General features: G+C 32.2%; 1 non-coding gene across 3 annotated transcripts; it reads left to right on the top strand.

Annotated features, from left to right (window-relative positions):
- Positions 1-210: 210 nt before the first annotated feature.
- On the top strand, positions 211-7,870 carry LOC102660275 (uncharacterized). 3 transcript variants are annotated; one of them, XR_001383195.3, is made up of 7 exons: positions 211-572; positions 749-841; positions 1,523-1,589; positions 1,869-1,927; positions 2,014-2,166; positions 4,021-4,098; positions 5,180-7,870. It is a non-coding gene; the product is annotated as an uncharacterized protein (transcript). The 3 variants fall into 3 exon arrangements; XR_001383191.3 differs by having other exon boundaries at positions 1,762-1,927; XR_001383187.3 differs by having other exon boundaries at positions 1,523-1,927.
- The last annotated feature ends 242 nt before the right edge of the window (positions 7,871-8,112 follow it).

Raw genomic sequence — 8,112 nt, 5'->3', positions numbered from 1 at the left:
TGGTAAACTTGTAATTAAGTAGCGAAAATTTGTTTTCTACAACATACTTACTAAGACGGTCGTTAATAACCGTCTTAGAATGTGCTTGGTTGGCATTTTCGTAATTCTTGGTAAAACAACAACGACGGGTTTCAATGAAAACCTCCTTGGTTGCATTTAGTCTTTTTGCACACCAGCCCATTAGATTTATGCATTATTGAACCTTCTCTACTCACCTTTGTAGTCCCTGCCGTCAAAATACCCATTTCCATCGCCTCTCTCCTTCTTCATCTGCCCCCAAAAAAATGAAGCGCTTCATGCTCCCAAGAAACCCTCTCATGGACGCAGTAGAGCTTCCTTCTTCGCCAAGCCCAACCCCAACTACCAGCTCTACCAAACCCCGTCCCTCTTCTCGCAAACACAAACCCTCCAAAGAGAACGACACTCCCTCTTTCATTACTCCCTCCCCTGCCAAATTGAAGAGCCCCTTGCCCCCGAGACCCCCTTCTTCCAACCCTCTCAAGCGCAAGCTCACCGCTGTCGATGCCGTAACCAACAATTCCCTCCCTGCACCCTCCGATTCCGGCATCAAGGTAATGATCTGTGTGCCGATTTTGACTCCTTTTTTTCTTTGTAGGTTATTGTCAAGATGAGGTCGCTGTCTTCGGACAAGGACGAAGGAGATCCCACAATTCACAAGGTTTTAGTGTGTGACAATTTTAGTAGTGTGAGTGTTTTGGTTGACTTTGGATTTGGATTAATTTGGCAGGTTGTTGTTAATACGGAAATGGTTGAGTACTATGATATTTCCAGTTGCTATATTCTGAGGCCTTGGTCAATGGCAATATGGGAGATCATGCAAGTTAGTTTCTTCTTCTTTTTATTTTTTAGATAAATGAATAAGGGGATGCATTTGTGTATAGTGTACTTGTTTTATACTAGAGTTTCATTCAATGCATGAGTGCTATATTGCAAGAACATGAATATAGAATTGCAGATTTATTTCTTTTAAATATTTACATAAGTCAGAGTTGCTTTAATTTCGAAAACAATGTGCTGGAGTTTTTCGATCCAGAAGTAAAGAAAATGAAAATCAAGACCTGCTACTTCCCATTGTTTGTATCTCCTGAAATTCTGCAAAAGGAGAAGGACCACGTTGAGGATTTTGCTCCTGAGGTGAAAGTTTGTGAATCTGTTGGGCCATGTAATGTTGACTATTCAATAAGTTAGTTTAAGTTTTTTTTTAACTAAGGAATATTCTCCCGAAATATCCTATAGATTGGTTTGGTTGTAAAGATTTGGAGAAATAATAACTGTTACATGTTAAATATCTTATCAATATAAAGAGGGTAGCCTTGGCCTGATCTAGAGGTCATGCGTTCTTGTCCTGGTAACAGCCTCTCTGCTTGCAAGGGTAAGGCTAAAAAAATCTATCCCCCAAGACTAAAAAAATCTATGCCCTGCTTGTTGTTATGTAAACTAATTTATAGTATGGAACTTTATCTAGTCCATTGTGTGGTGCTTATAGAAGTTTTGATTTCAGGAGTCGTCAGTTTCTTTGGCAAGAAAGACACACTGCTTTTGCAACAAAGGATGAAGCAGATGCAGAGGTATTTCATTAAATAGTTATTTTAGGAATTTGTCTTTTTGAATCAGTCAGTTGTATAAGCTGCCTTGATTTCGTCATCTTCTGTCTTTGCATGCTTAATGAAGAGTTGTCAAGGCCCTTCTCTTGGGGTTCTGAAGTACTTAAGTTAGTTATGATCTTCCCTTTTGCTTTAGGCACATACTATCTGCATGTTACTTTGTATTTTCCTCCCACCCAAGCAGGCTGATGTCCCATCTTTTGGAAATTTGTTTTCAAAATATTCTGGACTATACTACTTCAGGTTTTTGAGATTCTGGAATTATATAGGCGTATATACGAAGAGTATTTGGCGGTGTTGAGGTATATGTCTGATATTCTTGCATAAACAGTTATGTTATTTTAATGGTTTAAGCTGCTTATAAAATTTTGATGTTCAATTTTGCTAGGCGTTTATTCCAAACACTGGTCGTGGTATCCAAGGTGCAACTTCTTATTGTTTGGGCCAAAATTTTGCTAAAATGTTTGAGATAAACTTTGAAAATGAAAAGGGAGAGAAAGCAATGGTCTGGAAAAGTTCATGGGCCTATAGTACTCAAACTGTAAGCTTTAATTTCTTGAAAAGTTTTTAGCTTTCGCAATTAAAGTAAATTTTGAGAACAAAAAAAAACAATCAAAAATAAAAATTGTTACCTTAACTCCCTCTTCCTCTATTTCTAATTATCCAAGTTTTTTACTTATCCATGCATAGTTTTTTTACTGAAGTGTATTATTATAAGTATTTATATAACTATTTTTTTAATTAAAATTAGAGTTTTACTTTGGTAAAGTGTTCAATTTTTATTGTCTTTATTGTGCGAGTTACTAAGTGAAACTCTAATTTTAGTTTAAAAACATTAGAAAAAACATTTAAGGTACTACTCTTACGTTTTATAAAAAGATAAATAGAATAGATTTTGGCATAAATTATGAAATACAAAACAATACTTAGTTGATAAATTTTAAATAGACAAAAAGTAATCAATTCACCTAATTGTGAAATTATTAGTATATACTAATAAAACATAGGGAGATAGAAAAATGGATAATTCGTTTATTAAATAAGTGCAGTAAAACTTATAACGTGTACGTCTTCTGTAAGCTTCCATCTCAATAGTTTGCAATTTTGAATAGTGTATTAAAGTTTCCTATGCTAAATTTTTCCAAAGACAGAGATTTGTATGTTTTTAATTAATGTTCTGAACGATTAGTACGTGGTCCAACCGCGTGATGTTGCTTTTCAACCTCAGCCTAGCTTTAATTAGTGACCCATTCATAAGTTATAAACACAGTATTAAATTTTTAGGGAAAAATAATGATTTTTTTATGTTTAAATATCTTTTTAGTTTATCTAATTTAAAATTTTTTTGTTTTTATAAATTTATTTTTTATTTTAGGTCTTATAAAATAGATTTTTTTTGTTTTTTTCCTTTAATATTTTAGATAACAAACAAAATAAACATATTTTGTAAGAATTAAAATAAAAAAAATTACAAGAACAAAAATAAAAAAATATTAAATTACACAAACAAAAAATAATAATTTACGGTTTATCAAACATGATTTTGTTTGGGTCATGTACAAGTGATTTATAGGACCCATACACAAACATGTGGGTCTCTATTTTTGTACAAATTGATGTGAATAAGTCAGGATATCCTGCTATCATATGCACACATTTAATTATTAATTCCAAAGTATGTGTCAACCCCTAAATATCGACCTTTATTTCCCAATTCTACAAATATATGTGCAATGCCTTGTCTTTAATTGGTAGATGACTGCTAAACACAATAACCACAAGTGTTGGAGTAAAATGTGAAACATCATGATTCATGATGGACCAGAAGCCATTGACTCATTTGAGCTTCTTATTCAAGCTCAAAATTAATTGTGCCTCGATCGAGTATAATTTATATCATATTTAAATTTTCAAGTTATAATCTTGACCATCCATCTAAATATGATGAACTTTTTATAATAATAATAATTCATGGGCTTGTATGGTGGTCCTTCTAGAGAATGGAAACCATGTCTTATATAAGACATTAAAGTATTAAAACAGTTAGGAATTTATTAAAAAAAACTTCGTACCCCATTGCCCAGAGGCTCTTCGCTATGCGAAGGTATGGGGGAGGGATATTGTACGCAGTCTTACCCTTGCAGATGCAAAGAGGCTGTTTCCGGATTCGAACCCATGACCAACAAGTCACCAAGACACAACTTTACCGCTGCACCAGGGTTCGCCCTCACAGTTAGGAATTTATTGATGAATTAAAAAAATATATATAATAATAATTAACTAAGAAGCTAAAAGGCATTATGACATTCATGATATATTTGTTGTAGATTCTATTTTAATCTCTGAAGCTCTTCTCATACTGATATCAATTAACATTCCAAAGAAACATGAACAGGACTTGAAAGATGGAAATTGGGTTGGTGTCAAACCTAACCCCTGAGCTCTTGTTGTTAATATTGGTGATTTACTCCAGGTAATGATCTTAGCATTCTTACTTTATTCTTATAGAATAACATAGCTTATATTTTTGTTATGACTTATCATAATGTAAGTATTTCTATATAAGTCGTTTATATAATAAAATAAAACAAAAATAGTTAAATCAAGCTCCTATTTTGGTTGGAAGTGTGACAAAAAAACCAAGAAATATTTGAAAGTCAAGACAAGAGACTAGCTGAACGACACGCTATTTTTTAATACATGAGCCTTATATAAGATATTTTTTGCTATATTGTATTTTTTTTCTATATTGTATTTTAACAACTTTAATACATGTGTCTTATATTTTTGTTATGACAGTAAGTAATTTATCCCAAATTTCTTCTTGTAATCTTGTCTTATGGTTTTGTGTGTTTAATTTCAAAATTCTTTTTGGATTTCTATGTCCACCTCTGTGGTACTATGCAACAATCCTCTACTTTGGAAATTATTATAGGAAGGATCCTAGGGAATGAGTAGGGTTAGGAGCCTCTGCAATTGCTATAACATTTCTCTTCCATCTCTCTTGTTTAATTGTCTGTGTGCTCATGCTTACATTTTCCAAATTGCCATTGTCAACATAATGCACTAGAATATCATCAACCATAATTATGTAATTCTCTTAATTCCCTGTACCACATACTAAGTGCGTATTATTTGTTATATGGTGCAATATTTATTTTGGATTAAAAGATGAGTATTACATTTGTTGCCGTCCAATTATTGTTGGGGATCGTATTGGACTCTTGCTTGTGATGATCCAAAATTTAGCATAAAACTTCACTCAATTGAACACGACATCATTACTGGAAGTAAAAATTGATTGTACAATCAAATGTAGTTTGTATATAATATAATATGGAGGAAGAAAGTCTAACGAATGTTAAGCTTTTAAATGAGTTTTAATTAACACTTCTATACTAAAAAATATATTTACAATACTTGCATTTGAATGTGTATTTATTCCTTACTGGATAATGTCTTGAAAAATCATTGATATTATGTCTTCCTGGAATGCCTTCCTGAATGATTATAACTTTTTTGTGATTCATCTAATTGAATTATTGAATTATTAGGAATATAAAGTGGTATGCTGGAATTGGGTATTGACTATTCACGTGAACTCCAACAAGTGGAATGGGAGATCATCTAACTCCAACCAAAGGGGAAGAGGTCCCCTCGGGCAGCGAAATGCAGACATAAGCAGGTAATCCCACTAGTTGATGAGTTCTTGGATGAAGATTCCCGATCAAGACATGTAAAGATGGACCCACGTACCATGCTCACAAGAGAGCATCTGCTCGGGTAAAATTTGCTTTTATAGTTTTTTTTTAATCCTGAAAAATCAATTATTGTGATCCTATAGTTGCTTAAACTCTTGAAACCAGAAGTGAGTTGCTTCTAAAGCTATAACAATATTTGGTAACATTGTGATTTTGTAGTTTTTTTTATCCTAAAATACAAATTGTTCTCTCATCTTATTTTTGTTTCAGTTTGCCTTTTTTATCCTAGACTATTATTTGTTCATGATTTTAACCAATGTTTATATAATAGGTAGTGGTCTACAATTCTGTTAGTTATATACACTAACATTTTTTATTTTTGTTGATGTAATATTTATCATGTGTCACATAGAGCAACAAAAAAAACAAAAGAAACCCACAAAAAAATTTAAACATACTAAGACGGTTCTAGAAATAACTGTCTTAGTATATTTCATATACTACGACGGTTATTATTAGACCGTCTTAGTATGTCGTTTGAAGAAAAAAAAATTAAACATACTAAGACGATTCTGATAATAACCGTCTTAGAAAGGCAACACATACTAAGACGACCTCCAATAATCGTCTTAATATATGTCTCTTTTTAAGCCAGTTGCTCTTACAATCGTCGTAATATGTGTTGGAAAATAATGTCTTCTTAAGACGGTTGTTATAATAACTATTTTAGATTTTAGGAACATTTTAAGATGGTTATTAAGATAACTGTTGTAAAAAGTTATACATACGACGACAGTTTTTCTAAGTGTTGTTAAATTGTTTTTGCTTTTTACGACGCCTGATTTTACGACGGTTCAAAACCATCGTAAAATTGACGATTTAATCAACGTAAAACTTCATAATTCTAGTAGTGGTGGTTGTTCCATGTAGCCAACCATCTGGTTGTTCTGGTACAGGACATTAAGTTGCATTATAGAGCTGTGGTTTCTAAGTCAATAAAAAGATTGTTGCTCTGAGGATCTTGTATGCTTTTATTGTGCTTGTTTTGAACTTGTAAAATTCTGATTAAACCATAATTATATGTTTGGTGCCCATAGATATTCAATGTTGTTACAAAGTACCTAGAATCCTCACTTATCCCAAACAGGTATGTTCAAAGTTTTTTTTCTTATTAAGTTTTTTTTTTCTTATCACAATATATTTATAAAAGTTTGAATTATCTTTAACCTAGAAGAATTAATTTATCTTATGAAGTTTATCACCCAGGAATAGTTACATACATTCAATACTATCTATACCATGAGTGTATGTAGAGGAACTAATCAAGGACTAAATTAACAATTATTTCCATGAGTGTGCCACTATAGATACTGCCTTTGTCCACTTCCTAGTTTCTGATTTGCTTGTGTAATTTCAGTACATGCACTTTTTCTCCAAACTACTAGCTCTTTTTTTAAATTGTTTATTCATTTAAACTTATTATTTCTGGTATTGCTTGATAAGTTCTATGTTTTTGTTGTTATGAATAGGCGGTCTCTGTGTAGATTTAAAATGTTGAACAACTATTTTGAGGTTTCAACTAGACTTGGGGGTGGGGGTGCCTTGATTTATGCTATTTCCAATCTATAATCAAAACCTTCCTTTGAGTCATGAATTGACAATGTTATGGAACTCTTTGGATACCACACTAATTGTGACCTTTTTTATTTGTTTAGACTCCTTATTGACTGTGATTAAAACTTTATTCTTGTGGAATTGGTTGTGAAAGTAGACAGAGAGAATGTTAATATAGTTGATTATTGAGCAAAAATTGGAAGTTAAAAGGGGAGAGAGGGAAGAAAGGGTACACAGGGTTTACAAGGGGAAAACTTAAATGATAAAGTATTGGAAATGGATGATAGGAAGTTCATTATTAAGAGAACCTATTGTTTTTGTTAGCATGGTCATGGATTTGTCTTCATTTGGTCTACCAAACTGTTGCCACCAATGTTGTTTCATACATGTTAAATGCTTTTGTTTTACTATATGTCATCTAATAATACTTGATAATTTTCTTTTGATGTTGCCATCATCTCTGCCTTGTCAGCCTGCATTGACCATTTTTGCATCAAAGTGTAATACTTGAAATGGCTTCAAGCAATGCTCAATTAGATTTTCAGGCGTTTTGTCAGGTTTTCAATGTAGTGCAGCCACCTAGTGAACTAGCCTTCTTTATAGTCTTTTGCTTTTATTCACGTGACTCCTTTGTTTTGTAGTAACTTGCACTATTTCCCTTTTTTGGGGTCATTTATGATACTTTCCTAGTTCTCTTTCTTTTAAAATCACATCACTGTTTGTTTTTATAAATGAAATTTTTTTTGTTTACTTATGCGTGATAGATATTTATTATTTGTGTTTTAATTTGTTTTAGTTGATTGATAAAGGCTGGTTACTTTGGGATCCACTTTGTTGCCTTAACATTTTCTAGTGTGGCTGCACTGGCTGGTCTGTGCTATTTTTACCATGATCTATTTTGTATACTATTTAATATGCTTTAATATTCAATTGAGATCTGTACTCCCTTGTTTCTTCAACACTAATTGGTTCTTTAGAGAACACCCTTTCGTTGTCTAATAATTGTTTTAAAATCACTAATTCTTAACTTTCTTTGATAAATTTAGTCAAGTTGTTCTTACTATATTTATATAAATATTAATGTAAGGCAAAAAGATAATCCTGCATGCACCATGTTAATATTTATTAATTTGTTTTTATCTTAAATATACTTTGATCTATTCATAACACGT

This window comes from Glycine max, chromosome 10, assembly GCF_000004515.6.
Source record: "Glycine max cultivar Williams 82 chromosome 10, Glycine_max_v4.0, whole genome shotgun sequence".
In the NCBI taxonomy this organism is placed as follows: Eukaryota; Viridiplantae; Streptophyta; class Magnoliopsida; order Fabales; family Fabaceae; genus Glycine; species Glycine max.
The sequence above is the reverse complement of the archived record's forward strand: the minus strand, read 5'-3'. Positions and strand labels throughout refer to the sequence as shown.